Raw genomic sequence first — 17,151 nt, 5'->3', positions numbered from 1 at the left:
ATGCATGTCTCCCCCAACCCTCACCTTCGCTGCCTCTCTTATGTACGTTTCTTCCTGTCAACCTTCTACCCTGACCAACTCCTCCATTGATACCTCCCCTTTGACCCTTTTTTTCATTTCTTTGCCTTTTTTTACGAAACCCAGGCAGTAAATTGCTGCGGGCCTTAACTCTTTCTAGGTAAAAGCTCTTTTGTGCTACTCCATGTTCGATCAGTAATTAAAAAAAATTGGCACCGACATTAAACAAAATGGTGTGGTCACAAACACCTGCATCATCACAACTTTTTTCCCTTTTGTTCATGCTGTACTGCTTCTGGCAATGCTGTACAACATGAATAAAAGGTATTGGCAGAGCCATCAAGTCTCAAAGGTGAAACCTATTGGCTTTGCCACTGCTTGCTGTTATTTACTGTTTTACGACGGTGGATTGGGAAATTAAAAATATATGCACAAAAGCACATGCAAAAGCCCTTTAACAAATTGTAGATTCCAGACCCTTTAAAAACTTCAAATTTTTGTTCAAACAAGAATGTGAGAAAGAGGTGCGGGGAGCAATGGAGTAGCTGTTGAAGCTAAGGGGGAGAAAGTCAACGTCGGCGAGTTGCAAGAGCAGCAGGTGGGAGGAGGAGTAACGGAGGAGCAGGAGAGTTAAAAAGTTTTTAAAAAGCCACTGGGGGAAGCAATGGAATAGCTGTGGGGGTTGGGGGGGGGGATTAAATGTAAGTAGTGGAAGGACACAAGTAACCCAATTAGAACACAGTAAAGAAAAAATGCTCCAAATGGAGGGCGAACAAATAATAAGGGGGAAAGTCACTAATTAAGAAGCAAAGAACAGAGATAGACGAGAAAGCCATCTAACCAAAAGCAAGGAGCGGACCCAAAGCCCACTTTTGGCAAATATCAATGATTAGAAACAATAGTTCTTCAACAACAGACTGCTAAATCTGTCATTGGGCAACACACAAAATCAGTGGCTGAAGGAGCCTTAACAGACCCTCTCCTTATATTGAATGCTGTATATTGTATGTTGTGTACCCACGAGGACGTTCCACACAGCTGAAGCTCTCTGTAGTTAGACCTAAAAATGTGCTGTCCCCCTCGCATGACTCTCTTGTATAAACCACCAATCAGGCCGGCCCTGTAGTAACTGCTAGTTGAGGGCTGGGTGGTTGGCTGTGTGACAGGGAGATATGCGACACATGAAGGAAACAAACGCCTGCCTCCTATTTTTTGTGGGCCCACAAGAATGAGTTTCTAAGCTGCCTTTAGCTTCCTGCAAAGGCAAGGGCAGCCACATTCCTCAAGAGAACTCCCCCTCTCAGTGTACGTTGCGTACTGCTATTTTCGAATCATAAATCTTCTTGTTTATAGTAAGATTCAGGTTGAGCTTGATCTTATCCCCGTTGCCATAGAAACGCTCACTGCCAGCATTACACTGAAAAATACACCGGAATTCAATAGTAATCAGGAAGCTCGAGCAATAGAAAGCGCTGCTTGTGTTCAAGAGGATCCTCGCTGAGAAATCAAGCACTTTAGTCAAAGGCAGTGAATTTTACAGAAATATTGGCGGTTGTGCGCCTGTGTTCTTATTCATTAAGGTAATTGAAAGTCCTATAGACAAAATGTGCTTGACCTGGCAAAAAGGATTGTAGACTTTTTATTTCACATTTTCACAATAATTGGAAAACATATGTTGGTACAGATTTTAGCTCCCTACAGTGAAAATATGTGTACATGTGTGACATACCATAATAGAACTTTCGAGTGGAACTTTTTGCGGTATTATATAACACAAACTCGACCCGAAGGTACTAGAGCACTTAACATGAGCACCAGTTACATTACACAAGCACACATTCTCAAGTTCACAAGCTCCCATGTTACAAATGGTTTTCACTAGATCAATTTGGAAGCATGTGGGCTTTGGGGTATAAGCATCTACTAAACTGTCTTAAGGAAAATTACAATCAATTCCAGTGGCATCTTGGAAATAGCTATTATTAAATTGTGTCACATTTCAGTGTTTACTACTTGTCAGTATGTGCGCTGTCTGTTGTGAGATGTATTGTCAGCTTACAAAGGGCTTGGTCCCCGCCCATTGATTAGTATTGGTCGGCTTGATTGTCACTTTAATTTACTTGCTTGTTATTCATTAGCTTTTGTGGGTTTTACTTTCTCTTCTTGCATTTGGCTCTCCCCTGGTGCATGGATGCATTACTTGTGCCCTGCCACTGCTAATGTTTCAAGTGCTACTTTTTTTCTTTTTGGTTAAGCACTCCACAAGGGTGCAGGTGTTTTTCAGCTGTCTCCCTCATGTACTCGCTTCCGCAGCACACTTGTGTTGCTCGTTCTCTGCCTATGTGCTTTTTTCCTTCCCCGCCATGATGTGCTCTCCCTCCTGTGCTTCTCCCCACCTGTGTTTCCTTATTTCCCATGTGCTACTCCCAGCTCTTTGTGGCACTTTCTCATCCATTTGCTTACACCCACCCCGCTTGCCTCTCACTCAGTTTCCATCCTCACTGTGCTCTCCATGTTTCTTCCCTCGATTCACAACCCCCATGTTGCTTTCCCTCCATCAGCATATGCTACTTTTTTTCTTTTATTAACTTAAGGCCTGGTTTAGAGTTTTGCAGCGGGGTTCCTCCGTCACAATGGTGATGGATATCCCGTCCACTGAAACATAAATCGTATTATATCCTATGGGATTTATATTTCGGTAGACTGGATATCTGTTACAGTTGTGACAGAGCAACCCCTCCACCAAACTCTAAATAAGGCGCTTTGTGTTTGTGCCTACAAAATTACATGAATAGCATGGCTTAAACAAATGGAAAAGCCAATCTGTAGCAAAAGTGAGACCTACTGGCTTTGACAATGCTTGTTTTGAGGTGGTATTTTTACCGATGCAACATACCAAGGGGTATATTGAGGAGCCCCTTGTTTTGCCTTAGCTCCGCCTTAGCGTCATTTTCTTTACTCTAAGGTAGTGCTAAATGGTCTTATCCGGCCCCATATTTACAAAGTGGCGCAATGCATGCATTGCGCTACTTTGTAACCCTGTGAGCCACAATATGCCTGCGCCAGGCATAATGTATGCAAGGGGGGCATTCCGGCGCTAGGAGGGCTGCAAAAATGCCTCAGTGAAATTGAACAGATTTGACTGTTCCATTTTTTGTGTGTCATTTTTAGCATCTGCTCAGAGCAGGCATTAAACTGAGGCACCCATAGAAACCTATAGGCCTCCTTGCTCTTTGCTACATTAGTGTCAACATTTTTTATGCTAGTGTAGCAAAGCACCACAATAGCATGAAAAATGTTGACGCTATTGTACTAACGACCACCATGGTGCGCCATGGTGCGCCATATTATAAATATGGTGCAACCATGGTGTAGTTAGGTGCCGGTAGGAGGGTGCAGAAAAAGTGGCTCATCAGTTCTGATGCGCCACTTTCTCATAAATATGGGCCCTGGTTTTTTCCCACTGATATGTATTCTCCAATGTCCAAGAACACTTATAATGTCATTGAGGAGTGGTGCTGGAAGGATGGAGTTCCTTTCCATCTTGCCGCTACCATTTCTACTATTCATGTACTTCGAAATGCTATTCACAAGCCGAGGCTTGATGAGATTTATCTCCACCTCTTCTAAGTTTTCTGTGTAGAGATCTCCACTAACGTGGTCAAGATCTCTGTACACCTAGAAATATGTTTTTGTTGTGAATGTGCCAAAAGACCCAGGAGAGCGGGTGAAAAATTAGAATACTATTAAGTGAGAGGCGTTTGGGAAATTTAAGGAGGGGTTTATGGAGTAGGGAGGGGATTTTGGATTGACATGTTACTACAAACACCCATCTACAAAACCACTGCTATTCAGAAACCACATGTCTAAAGTCACTTCAGTCCAAAAAGTAACACAGCAGTAGTAAATGTACTCACCCCAGCCTGGGTATAAGTCTGGAAACACGTGGTCACTCACAGGTACCGCTACTCACACCCATAGAAAATAATAGAGATAGGGACTTAATATAACACTCCATAGGGAATAATATCACAATAATTAACTTGTTTTGACTTTTAAATGATATTTATAAAAATTCTACAGAATCAATCACTAAATTTTTTTATGTAAAAAAATGGTTAACATATTATTTTAAAGAAAACGGTTAAACTTTTGTTAAACATTAAAAATTAATTTACACTAATTAAACACAACTTGTAAATAAATATATTAAATATTGTTCAAAAAAATCGAATGTAGATGACCCAGAGTTCTTCATGGAGTTGTGGCGACTTGTGGAGCCCTTGGGGGCCGGTGCAGTGATTTGGGGTGGAGATTTTAATGTGGTTTTGGACGCTCAGATGGATCGCGAGAGTGTGGCTAGAATACAGCACGTTTCGGCGGCAAAGTCCCTGGCGGCGGTAATGCAGAGTGGCGAGTTGGTGGATCTGTGGAGACGGAGGCACGCGGGTGTGAGAGAGGGGACGTGTCTGAACTATGTACATAGCAGCTGGTCTCGTATAGACTGTTGGCTGAGCACTAGAGACGTGGAGGTCTGGACGAGTGCGGTAAATCACCTCCCCCGCACCTTATCGGACCACTCACCAGTGAAGCTGGAGCTACTGATACCCAGTGAGCTGCGTCAGATGACTATGTGGCGATTGCCTAGTGGTGCGTTACGAGACTAGGTTTTTCGGGAGGAGGTCAGGGTGGCGATACAGCTGTTTTTTTCTGAAAACCGCGGATCTGTGAACTCAGTGGGTACCGTATGGGAGACATTCAAAGTTGTTATACGCGGAGTGTGTCTTTCCAAACAGCACGGGATTGTGAAGGCCATGCGGCGGGAGATGGCGGATATTGAGAGTCGGCTTGTAGAGCTGGAGAGGCAGCTGGCTTCCAGCTGGTCGAGTGAGGTGCTTGCTGAAATTCAACGCGAGGTTTCCTTGTATGAGGAGGCGCGAACACTTGCGGGCATGCTTCGTAGGCCTTGGGCCAGTAATTATGTCACAGAGGTTATTGACAACGGTGGTGGTAGCGTGACTGGCTCCAATGATATAATGCAGGTGTTCACCAATTACTTTGCGCTGCTCTACGCAGCCCCGGCAGGCCCAAGTGGGGAGGCGATACAGGCCTACTTTGAGGATATCGCTATGGTCTGGTTTGAGGAGGCGCACAGGGCGTATCTAGATGAACCGTTCACTGTGGAGGAGGTGTCGGCGGCTATCCGAGGGTTGCCAGGGGATAAATCTCCAGGGGTGGACGGCCTTTCCCCAGCATTTTATAAAGAATATGTGGATATCCTTGCCCCATGCTTGTTGGAGGTGTATATGGAATCCCGGGAGGTGGGGTCGCCTCCGGCCTCCCTACGGGAGGGTTTGCTGGTAACAATTCTGAAACCTGGGAAGGACCCGACCCGTTGCGACTCGTATCGCCCTCTTTCTATGATAAACATTGATAATAAAATTCTGGCAAAGATGATTGCGACGCGTCTGCAGCCTCTTCTCTCTCGGCTGGTGTTGCCGGACGAGTCCGGTTTTGTCCCTGGTAGTCACAATTTGCGCACCTTTTTTGCAGTGACAGGATTTTTGGGGGATGGAGATAATGTGATGCCGCCAAGGCCTTTGACTCTTTGGCCTGGGATTATATGTTCACGCTGTTAGGCCGGGTGGGACTCAGTGCTCGCTCTGTGAAGTGGATCCGTCTATTATACACTCTTCCTACCGCCAGGTTGCGTCTCAATGGAGGTGTGTCAGCCGCGTTTCCAATTGCGCGCGGTACGCGTCAGGGGTGCCCGCTGTCGCCCCTCCTTTTAGCTATGGAGCCTTTAGCGGCGGGGCTGCGACAGAGACACAACGATAGAGGCTTGCAGTTTCGGCAACGCCCAGTTTTGATCTCGTTATACGCTGATGATATTGCGTTATATGTGCAGAACCCCAATCGGAACTTGGATATCTTATTAGATGAAGTTGTGCGTTTTGGTGGCCTCTCTGGAATCACTATCAATTGGTCGAAATCGACAATATTGCCTATAACCCCCAGTGTGACGCAATTTGATTCCCGATATCCTCTGGAATGGACAGAGGGACCGGTGCGTTATTCGGGTATCCAGTTGTGCAGAGATGTTGATAAACTGCGCTGGGCTAACTACGACGCTGCATTGGCATGGTTGGAGGAAAAGGTTGAGATCTGGCGCGCTCTACCTCTCTCGCTAATTGGACGTATTGCCATAGCTAAGATGGTAGTGCTTCCTAAATTCCTGTACCTGTTTGTGAATCTCCCGCTCCATCTTGCTGGCGGCTACCTTCGGAAGTTGCGATCCGCGTTAATTAGTTTGGCGTGGGCGGGGCGGCAGCCGCGCATCTCCTGGGAAAGACTGACACTGCCGTTTGAATTGGGTGGGCTTGCTGCTCCGGACCTAGAGCTTTATTACTATTGTGCGCAGGCTCACTTTGCGTATTATTGGATGAACCCGATCCGTTATATGCCGCACTTGGCGCCTGAGAGTGACTCCGTGTGGCCAGATAGCTTGGTGCGTATGTTTGGAAATCAGGTGCAGTCCCGGGCCACGGGAATAGATACGGTGGCATGCACCATGAGAGCGTGGGAGGCGCTGAGACGACGATCTTGAGTTACTGCTCCATTTGCCCCCTCGCTCCCTGTCATGGCGGTTGCAGACGTTAGGATGTTTCGAGACGGTGGGGTGCGTAGTTTTCTTCGTGCTGCTGGCTTGACTGTGTTAGGAGATTGGCTGGAGGACGGACGTCTCCTGGACGTCTCGGATACTCTGGCTGGCTGCGAGGGCACGGCATTGCAGCGTCTGTGCGTTCTTCGAGTTAGAGCTATGTTGCGAGACCGATTTCTTAATCCACCTGGAGCCCCATCAGAATTTCGTGCTTTGGAGGTGCTCTGCAGTGCACGGTCCCCTGACAAGCTGGTGACCAAGCTGTATAATTGTATGCAAGAGCAGAGAGATGGTCCTGGGGAGCGCTCCAGAATTGCGTGGGAGGAAGAATTGGGCGAACCCATTACTGTGGCTGTATGGCGTGGGTGCTGGGCGCATATGAGAGTGCTGTCCCCGAACTACAGGCTGCGACTGCTGCACTTTAAGTTCCTACATCGCCTCTATTATACACCCAAGGGGCTTCATTCTATGGGCCTGCGTTCAAACGCGCGCTGTGCCCGCTGTGGAGCTCCAGATGCGGGCTTTTTGCATCTGGCATGGGAGTGTGCGGAAGTACATGATTTCTGGGTAGAGGTTTGGCAAGCTATCTCTATCATGGTTGATCTGGAGCTTTCTCTTTCCCCCAGGGTTGGGTTACTCGGATGTGTGGATGAGATCCCGGGGCCGCACAGGCGTTTGGTGGGTCTGCTTCTGCTGCTGGGTAAAAGAAGGGTTGCTATGTGCTGGGGTAGGAGGAGGGCTCCGCGCAGATCTGAATGGTTGCAAGACGCTGCCTACTGTCATGACCAGCTGGTGGTCTTCTGGGACCTCATGCCTGGGGGGTCTCGCCCCAGAGATATTTGGGCCCCCTTTAATAGTTACCTGGTGGCTTGTAGTGTGTAAGTGATATGATTGGAGCTGCCCACGTGAGAGACTCACCCCCCCTTCCCATGGATTAGGTATGCTCCTATGCTGCTGAGACGGATTTGTGTGATCTGTTCAGTGCTCCACCTGCCTATTAGAGTGGTATGTTCTCTGTTGTTTTACCCCCTCTGCTATACTTCGCTAAATCTCTCTGTTGCTTATGAACCTCTTTTAGGCTGACATTGATGACCTTGTTACTTGGTGACTGATGAGGAGACTAGTGGATGTGCCCCTAGATATTGCCGCTTACTGGGAGACATGTTATTGCAATTTATTTTTTTGCTATTTGGGGCAGCGATGAGATGAGAAGGATCATCATATTATATTGCTATTGCTAAGACGAGGGGACCTGTTTATGTGTATGTTATTGTATGTCATTATGTGTAAAAATTCAATAAACAAAAAAAACAAAATGCTAGTGAGGGTGTTTTTATTTTTTATTGAAAAATTAATATTTATAAAATACAAGAATATATTTCAATTATATTATTCAATAACAATTTATTTTTAAAAGTTAGTGTGCTCTAACAATTTATTTTATGAGCTCTAGAATAAACAATAAATATTTTAATGTATATTACAATTATATTTTACAAAGAAAATATTTTTAAAGACAAATTTAGTAAGCTTTATTACATTTCTTTCCTTATACTTTCCATAGGGAGATCTCTGCTATGTTGATTGAGATCTCAACTTATGTGTGAAAAGGTACTAGCACTAACTTTACACTTAAAAATTCAGCCTTAAAGGTGTAATCCTGCACGTAAGTGTAAGTCTATACTCAAATATGCTTAATAGCAAAATAGTGTAGACATGCCTTGGAACAGGAGTAAATTTACAGGTGAGTAAATCTACACGTTAAATTTACCTTTGTGAACAAGGCCCATAGTGTATGCTACTCTTTGCCACATAATTGTAATCCGGTCAATCAATCAAAAAATTTATTAAGCGAACTACTCACCCGTTAGGGTCTAAAGGCGCTGAGGGGAGGGGAGGAAAGGGTTGCCATTTACTGCTCAAAAAAACATGTCTTGAGATGCTTTCTGAAAGTTAGGAGGTCCTGGGTCTTGTGTAGGTTGGTGGGGAGGGAGTTCCAGGTCTTGGAGGCGAGGTGGGAGAAGGATCAGCCGCCGGAGGTGGTGAGTTGGATGCGGGGGACTGTGGCGAGGGTGAGGTCAGCGGAGAAGTTGAGTAGGTGTGTTGAAGTTTACTCGTTCGTTAAGGTAGGCTGGTCCAGTGTTGTGGAGGGATTTGTGTGCGTGGATAAGGACTTTGAAGATGATCCTTTTGCTGATGGGCAGCCAATGAAGGGATCTGAGGTGAGCAGAGATGTGTTTGTGGTGGGGGAGGTTGAGGATGAGACGTGAGGCTGCGTTCTGGATTCACTGGAGTTTTTGCTGAAGCTTGGCTGTGGTACCAGCGTAAAGGGCGTTGACGTAGTCCAGTCTGCTGCTGATGAGGGCATGGGTGACTGTTTTTCCTGTTTCTAAAGGAATCCATTTGAAGGTCTTCCGTAGCATGCAAAGGGTGTTGAAACAGGAGGACGATATGGTGTTGATTTGCTGGGCCGAGGAGAGGGATGAGTCTAAGATTATGCCGAGGTTGCATGCATGGGTGGAGGGTGTTGGGGGTGGTCAGAGGGCAGTGGGCCACCAGGAGTCATCCCATACTGTCTTGTTGGGGCCAAAGATTATGATTTCTGTTTTGTTGGAGTTGAGTTTGAGGTGGCTTGCTGTCATCCATTTGGCGAGGTCGAGGAGTTCGGCGTGTAGGTTTGTCTTGGCGGCGGAAGGGTTCCTGGTGAGGGAGATGATAAGCTGGGTGTCGTCTGCATACAAGATGATGGTGATTCCGTAGGGGGCGGAGGATGTTGGCGAGGGGGGGGCATGTATATGTTGAAGAGGGTGAGGCTGAGGGAGGATACTTGGGGGACCCGCAGATGATCTTGGTGGCTGGGGACTGGAAGGGAGGGCGGCAAACTCTTTGGGTTCTTGCGGCGAGGAAGGAGGTGAGCCAGTCTAGGGTCTTGTGTCGGATTCCTGCATCGAAAAGGCGTGCGTGGAGAATTTGGTGGCATACAGTGTCGAAAGCTGCGGAGAGGTACAGAAGGATGGGAGCGAAGGTCTCGCCCTTGTCCACTCTGGTTCTGATGTCGTCTGTGCAGGCGATGAGGGTGGTCTCAGTGCTGTGGTTCTTGTGGAATCCAGACTGGGAGGCTTCGAGTGCATTATTTTCCTCTAGGAAGTGAGACAGTTGGGCGTTCTTGGGCCTCTGCCTCTGGTTAACAGTAAATTACGTGGTACAGGCATGCACTTACGTGCAGGTTTACAGACAAACAGCAGAGCGAAGCAACTAAGGTCTTCATTCTGGTAGCAGGTATTCACTGGATGATGCTGCCGACCTCTGCCAACATTGATTTATTTACTATGTGCAGCCTTGCCATAGTTCACTCTACAACTGATTTGATTTACATTCTCAGGAAATTTTAAATATACCATTATATTCTATTCCAACTATTTTAGCTAATTTCCTTGAAAACGCAGATCTCAGTCATCCTGTTGTCAAACGAGCTCTACGCTATGCCTCCAGTTCAATCATCTTAACTACTTAATGTTCATGCAGATTATTAAACACACAGCCAGCTATAAAATATTATGGGGAGCCACATGATTTTATTTTATCCCCCATTTTCACATCTAATAAGTATCTGAGTCATTATTTAATCTCGCTCCTAGTGTGGCAATTTGTTCTTTTTTAGCCACCAACTATAACATTGTAAAACATCTTCTTCCCCTTAGATAAGGAAGGAAACAATCTCGGTTTTCAGGTCTGCCATTTTCGTACATATAACTACCAAACATGAGATTGGTACTGGCTTGGAATATCTTTTAGCTCTGCTTCTATTTCTGCCCATGCAACCTTACTTCTCACCTGTCACCCCCAGCTTAGGACCTTCAGCATTCTTAGGCTTTGTGCTCACTTACCTCTCTGCTTCTGAATTTCCACCAGACATGAAGGTCAGACAATTTGGTTTGATTGGCCTATTGGCACCTTTGCTGACCTCTTTACAGCCTCATTGATAACATTAGTCTCAAATGTGTAATAGGTAGCATGACTCAAGTGAATGGAGATAAGCTTTCTCACCACAATCTGGGCTCTTCAGCAATTAACTGGTGAAAACTTAACTGGAGAGTTTTTCCTCTCAAAATATTAAAATGTTTTTAGCTGAAACAATAAATATGGCTTACCTATGTATGTACTACCTTTATCTCCAGACTGGAGGCTGACCTCTAATTACTTGATAAACACAAGACTATTACTCTCAAAGTATCAAAATGTTCTTAGCTGAAACAACCATATGTCTGGCTCACTAGTATATATGATAACTTCATCACTGGACTGTACTTCCAAATGATTTAGAAGGCAGGCAAGTGCCAAATTTACTAATAGGCCTTATTTGCATATGGTCCACAACCATAGAACAGGCTCCCTTTCCATCTCAGACTTTCTTTATCCATCGTTGTTGCAATTGATAAAAGACCTCAGATATTGCTTCCACCGAACATACTATATGGTATTGCTCCACCTTCTTTTTCTCTCTTATTTGTATTTCACACCAGTGTTGAGCTTGTTGGCTACTCCTATTCACTGCATCCCTGCTGTTACAATGACACAAAGGGGCTTATTAACCATCCGCCCAACATCCGTCGGAGAAGTTGCTGCCATACAGGCTACCTCCCGGCCGGCTCCTTGAAGAGTTTCACGCTAGGTCAGGGGACGGAAGCCTGAGTTTCCACCCACTAGCCTAGCGGGAAACAGCCTACAGTACTGTCTCTGGCTTGCAATTGAGCCGGTGACCATGCTGTAGAGCGCAGTGTGCACCAGCATCCTCGTAATGTTCACTGTCTGCTTTGCTTTGCAGACAGTAAACATTGCGAGGATGCTGGTCACAGGGGCCCTTGCACTGCCCTTCTTGGCCCCCCCACACCCGTTCCCTGCCAGCATTTTCATGGCAGTGGTACCACCATGAAACCACTGGCAGTGCTGCCCTGGCGGATGAGGACCACCACCACCTCCAGACTGCAGGGACATCTGATCCTGACAGAGCTGGCAGTTCCCTGTCGGCAGGGTTGTGATGAGGGGCTCCAACCGCCTTCCGCGAGGCTGGAGGTCTAGTGACCGCCAGACTCGTACTGTGGCCCAAAGTCTCTACAATCCTTTACTAATTAACGAAAAATAAGGAAAAAACAGGATAATTCCTGCCAAACATCTGACTAGGTCCAATACATAATTTAGAGTCACTGGTTTGATTCCATACTCTGCTTTATCTCGTATCCTCATGTCAGCCAAAAAGCAAGAGGAGCACTGCATAACTTCAGATGTACTAATTCACTTCAATATCCCCTTTAAGCCTTTCTTTTTTTGGTTTTTTTATTAGTTTTCTTATTAATTACTCTCTGAAAGGTGGTATTGCCTCTCTTGAAGAAATGATTGTGACCCTCATTACAAGTTAGGTGGAATGGGGTGAGATGTTTACCCCATCTGTCAACGACATTAGCCCAGGGTAAGGTGTTAACAATATTTGGTAAATAGTTCTTGTTTTGAGTTTTCAACTTGTAAATGAGGCATAGCAAGCAGACTCGGCACTTACTACATTGAACTCCACATGTTATGCCTCTTTTACAGGCCTTTTCTCTGATAAGTTTCAGCAGGTTTGACCTGTCCGAATCTATTAGGGGAAGCTTTGAGGGTGTGATAATTATCACACAGCTAGTAATTATGATACCTGTGCAAAAAAGCATTTGCACAAAGATTCAAATTGAGGCCTGAAATTGTAATGAGGGCCTAAGTGTTATTTTGCTAAAATATTTCACCTGGATCCAGATACTGAGGCTAAACTCCACCCCATCACTGCCCTTCCTGTGATGACCCAAACAGAAAAGTACCAGCTCAACAACAATATTTTGGATGCCGTGGTTGCCTGTCCACGATCCAGTCTAGATTTAGATCCAAACAGAGCTGTGAGGATAATCCGATTGTCTCAATAGACCATGATCTTTTGATTCTGATCCCAGCTCTGTCAGCACCCTTTTACACTGTGGCTAACGGCATCCAAGTTGAAACTTTATCTACTACAAAACTGTGGTCAGTGGGACCTGAAACATCTGAACAAATTTCCTTTGGACCAATGGATCAACAAATTTTTATACAATTGCTAATGCCAATTTGTTACATCTTAACTGTAAATGGGGTTAGTGCAGAGATTTTCTTGCCTTAGGGTCTGATTTAGATCTTGACAGGAATACCACCGTCCCGCCGCAGCAGCGGTTTCATGTACTCCAAAAGTCGACAGAGTTTCGAGCGCCGTATTTAGTTGTATTGCAGCTGAACCGAGTGCTGTTCCTAGCCGTCAGGCTGGCGGGCTCCAGCTGGCCATATTTAGATGTTACAGTTCAACAGGCATTGTTCTGGCAGTGGATTGCTGACAGAGGGTGCAGTTGCAGGAGCCAAAGTACACTGTACAATGGCAGTGGCTATAGAAAAGATGCAAGTAACCCCACCCATCCCCCCCATGTACTTTAGCCATATGTGTCCACCTGCATGGCACACTACATACACACTGTGATCCTTTTCCATACAACCACAACACAACATGTACATGCAGGAAGCACACACCTCCGTACATCCTAAACACAACATGCACATACTATTGATATTACACCCACAAACAACGGAACCACAACTACCAAACAACCACACTCATCTGAATGTTGCATGCATCAACACAACACACAACCAAACATACACAGCAAACATCAGACCCACATGCAAGTGGCACACATATAGACACAACCACATCATCCACTCCAGCTCCTTCTGCCTCATCCAATCCCCTCACTCCCCTCCCAAGTAAAAGCTTTGAGGTGCCAGATATGTGCCCAATAGTTGCCCATTTATGAAGAGGACATCCCTGGACTATAGGCAGGAGACAAGTGAAGGGAAATAGAACCAGGGAAAATTGTACCATCCAAAAGTTTTTCACTGTCACCTATGAGTTACATTACCAAAATAATATACATGAGTGTAGGAGTACATGTATGATGACCTGTGGCTAACATTTACACAGTGTGTCCCACATTGTGTTTTGCAGAACAGTTCATTGTGTCATTGAAATGAAATTGTTGTTCCAGTGATATATGTGTACTGACTCAAATTCACAACTGGAAGCACTATATTCCACTTACAGGTCCCATTCAAAGTGCATACATGGACATAGTTTACAATTATGATGTAATTATTTTGGTGCAAGGATTAATTTGGTAATGAACACTTACACCAAAATAAAAATTGCGTATGTCATCAATTTATTCTACATATAGGTGTGTCTCTAATTATGTCTGACACAGATGTTTTATATGCATGTCACAAGTTGGACCAATGGATCAACAAATTTTTATACAATTGCTAATGCCAATTTGTTACATCTTAACTGTAAATGGGGTTAGTGCAGAGATTTTCTTGCCTTAGGGTCTGATTTAGATCTTGACAGGAATACCACCGTCCCGCCGCAGCAGCGGTTTCATGTACTCCAAAAGTCGACAGAGTTTCGAGCGCCGTATTTAGTTGTATTGCAGCTGAACCGAGTGCTGTTCCTAGCCGTCAGGCTGGCGGGCTCCAGCTGGCCATATTTAGATGTTACAGTTCAACAGGCATTGTTCTGGCAGTGGATTGCTGACAGAGGGTGCAGTTGCAGGAGCCAAAGTACACTGTACAATGGCAGTGGCTATAGAAAAGATGCAAGTAACCCCACCCATCCCCCCCATGTACTTTAGCCATATGTGTCCACCTGCATGGCACACTACATACACACTGTGATCCTTTTCCATACAACCACAACACAACATGTACATGCAGGAAGCACACACCTCCGTACATCCTAAACACAACATGCACATACTATTGATATTACACCCACAAACAACGGAACCACAACTACCAAACAACCACACTCATCTGAATGTTGCATGCATCAACACAACACACAACCAAACATACACAGCAAACATCAGACCCACATGCAAGTGGCACACATATAGACACAACCACATCATCCACTCCAGCTCCTTCTGCCTCATCCAATCCCCTCACTCCCCTCCCAAGTAAAAGCTTTGAGGTGCCAGATATGTGCCCAATAGTTGCCCATTTATGAAGAGGACATCCCTGGACTATAGGCAGGAGACAAGTGAAGGGAAATAGAACCAGGGAAAATTGTACCATCCAAAAGTTTTTCACTGTCACCTATGAGTTACATTACCAAAATAATATACATGAGTGTAGGAGTACATGTATGATGACCTGTGGCTAACATTTACACAGTGTGTCCCACATTGTGTTTTGCAGAACAGTTCATTGTGTCATTGAAATGAAATTGTTGTTCCAGTGATATATGTGTACTGACTCAAATTCACAACTGGAAGCACTATATTCCACTTACAGGTCCCATTCAAAGTGCATACATGGACATAGTTTACAATTATGATGTAATTATTTTGGTGCAAGGATTAATTTGGTAATGAACACTTACACCAAAATAAAAATTGCGTATGTCATCAATTTATTCTACATATAGGTGTGTCTCTAATTATGTCTGACACAGATGTTTTATATGCATGTCACAAGTTGTATTTAAAAATATTACTGTACCATGTATATTACTGCACTGGTTCAGAGCTAATGTTAGGTGACCAAACAATGTTTACTAGTTATATCTAATAATTACCTTTGAGTCCAACGATGACAGGATTGTGATTCCTTTGTGGTTCAGTGGCAGCATCAATGGCAGGTCATGTCCAGTAGAAAACAGAAGTGGAAATGGGAAAAAAGGTGGGTTTTGACTAATTTCCTTTCCACTCTGCCAACTCAGATGTGCTGGTAACACTGCCACAATTGCCTTGGCGCAAAGGCACATCATAATTTGCTTGGCAGGAGAGTTCCACCCCCAGCCACTGTATCCAATTGCACCGTCAACACAGGTAGAGGTTTCTGGTGGAGTTGGCGGGACTCCGGTCTATTGTCTATGGGACTGCCACCATCTAAATACGACAGGTGACCCATCAAGGTGGGGGGCAGGAAATCCAACAGAACAGCGATGGTGGGAATGATTCCACCAAGACCTAAATCACACCCTAAGCTACGTCCCATGAGGCACAAGTCAACTCAGTAGCTGGTAGCCTTCTCTCACAGTTTCATCACATTGAAAATATCGTCAGTCTCCTTTAATCAGAAAACAATTATTTGCTAATGAATCCCTATAGCTACACATTGATTAAGTAAAGATATATCCTTAGTATTCCATCCTACCTGCTACATTGCTACATCCTGACTAATATGCAGCCTTCTCTTTGGTTTGTGAATTCAAACATGCGATCATGTATTCATCACCAGAAGATCGATGCACAAGCTTGCAGTTAGGGTCCACCTTCTGGTCTTTAAGTGCCTTTTTTGGGGAGTTTCAACCTATTACATTTGATATAAGGTGGCTCCTAATATTGAATTACTTAGCAAATCATCAGTTGCTGGCCACCCCTCACCTTCAACTTACATCTAAAGGAAGACACTGCTTTGCAGTATAAGCTGTTTTTACCTGGCTTGCCTTAAACATTAACATATTTGTGCATCTGTGGATCACATAACCTTCAGATGCCTCTTTAAATGACATATTTTCTGAACTGGCAAGTAGGCTATTAGTGCCTCAAGATTCTTATTGATAGTGGGTATTATACAAGGGCTTTCATTGAGACAATGAGTCCTCAATCTGGTTCAATTGAAACCATTCACTGCAGGTCAATAGGAATATCCGCCAAGGATGGGGAGGTTTCCTGTCTGAACTCCTGTAATTGAGGCAACAGCGAACACATTGCTTCTTCTTGCTCTGTTTGAGTCTACAATCACTTACTAAGGATTATGTGCTGGCTCTTCACCAACAAGTTTTTCACATTTATTTTTCAATTGATGTAAAAAGTGGAAATTAGCTTTCAAAGTAATTCCTCTGTTTCTGTGATTTGAAAGCCCTTTCTCTGTGATAGACTGTCCTTATGTACACGTATTAACTGCTAGGATTACTGGTTCTTGCTAGTGTTGATTATGTGGCAAAGTAACCTGTTGGAGGACGCTTCTGACCATCAGGTCTGCCCTGATTTTTCACTTTTGGACCACGTTGTTTTTGACCTTTACCTGTGAGGGAGCCTCCTATGCGGGGACTCACGCACAGTAAACTCATGGTAAAATGTGTCGCCGTGCTAAGGAAAGGCTGCTGTGGTGCAGCAAGGGCAGGAGGCCCTGGGCGGGTTACATGTGATCATGTGTGCACATGGTTTTGCACCCATGTGAGGGCTGTGGGAGGAGGATTCCTGGTGTGCTCAGCCCAAGAACTGCGCTTAGGTAAGCCTGGTGCAGGAGGAACTACGCAGAGTGGGTGGTGACCTGGAGTAGGCCTCATGAAATGGGTGTACACATGTGAGGGGGAGTCAGTGTGCCAACTGTCTTTTCACTGTAGGGACACTCCGTTA

At 45.0% G+C, this 17,151-nt stretch overlaps 1 protein-coding gene across 2 annotated transcripts in view; it reads right to left on the bottom strand.

Annotated features, from left to right (window-relative positions):
* KANK4 (KN motif and ankyrin repeat domains 4) overlaps positions 1–17,151 on the bottom strand; it is a 594,294-nt gene that overhangs the window by 385,389 nt on the left and 191,754 nt on the right. Inside the window, exon 2 of one of the 2 annotated variants that reach the window (XM_069232543.1) lies at positions 3,936–3,983. The exons of the other annotated variant lie outside the window; for it this stretch is intronic. The gene's annotated coding sequence lies outside the window, so the exon portion shown is untranslated. The remainder of the gene's footprint in view (positions 1–3,935; positions 3,984–17,151) is intronic. 2 annotated transcript variants of the gene reach the window in all.

The sequence above is a fragment of the Pleurodeles waltl genome, chromosome 4_2, assembly GCF_031143425.1.
Source record: "Pleurodeles waltl isolate 20211129_DDA chromosome 4_2, aPleWal1.hap1.20221129, whole genome shotgun sequence".
Classification (NCBI taxonomy): Eukaryota; Metazoa; Chordata; class Amphibia; order Caudata; family Salamandridae; genus Pleurodeles; species Pleurodeles waltl.
The sequence above is the reverse complement of the archived record's forward strand: the minus strand, read 5'-3'. Positions and strand labels throughout refer to the sequence as shown.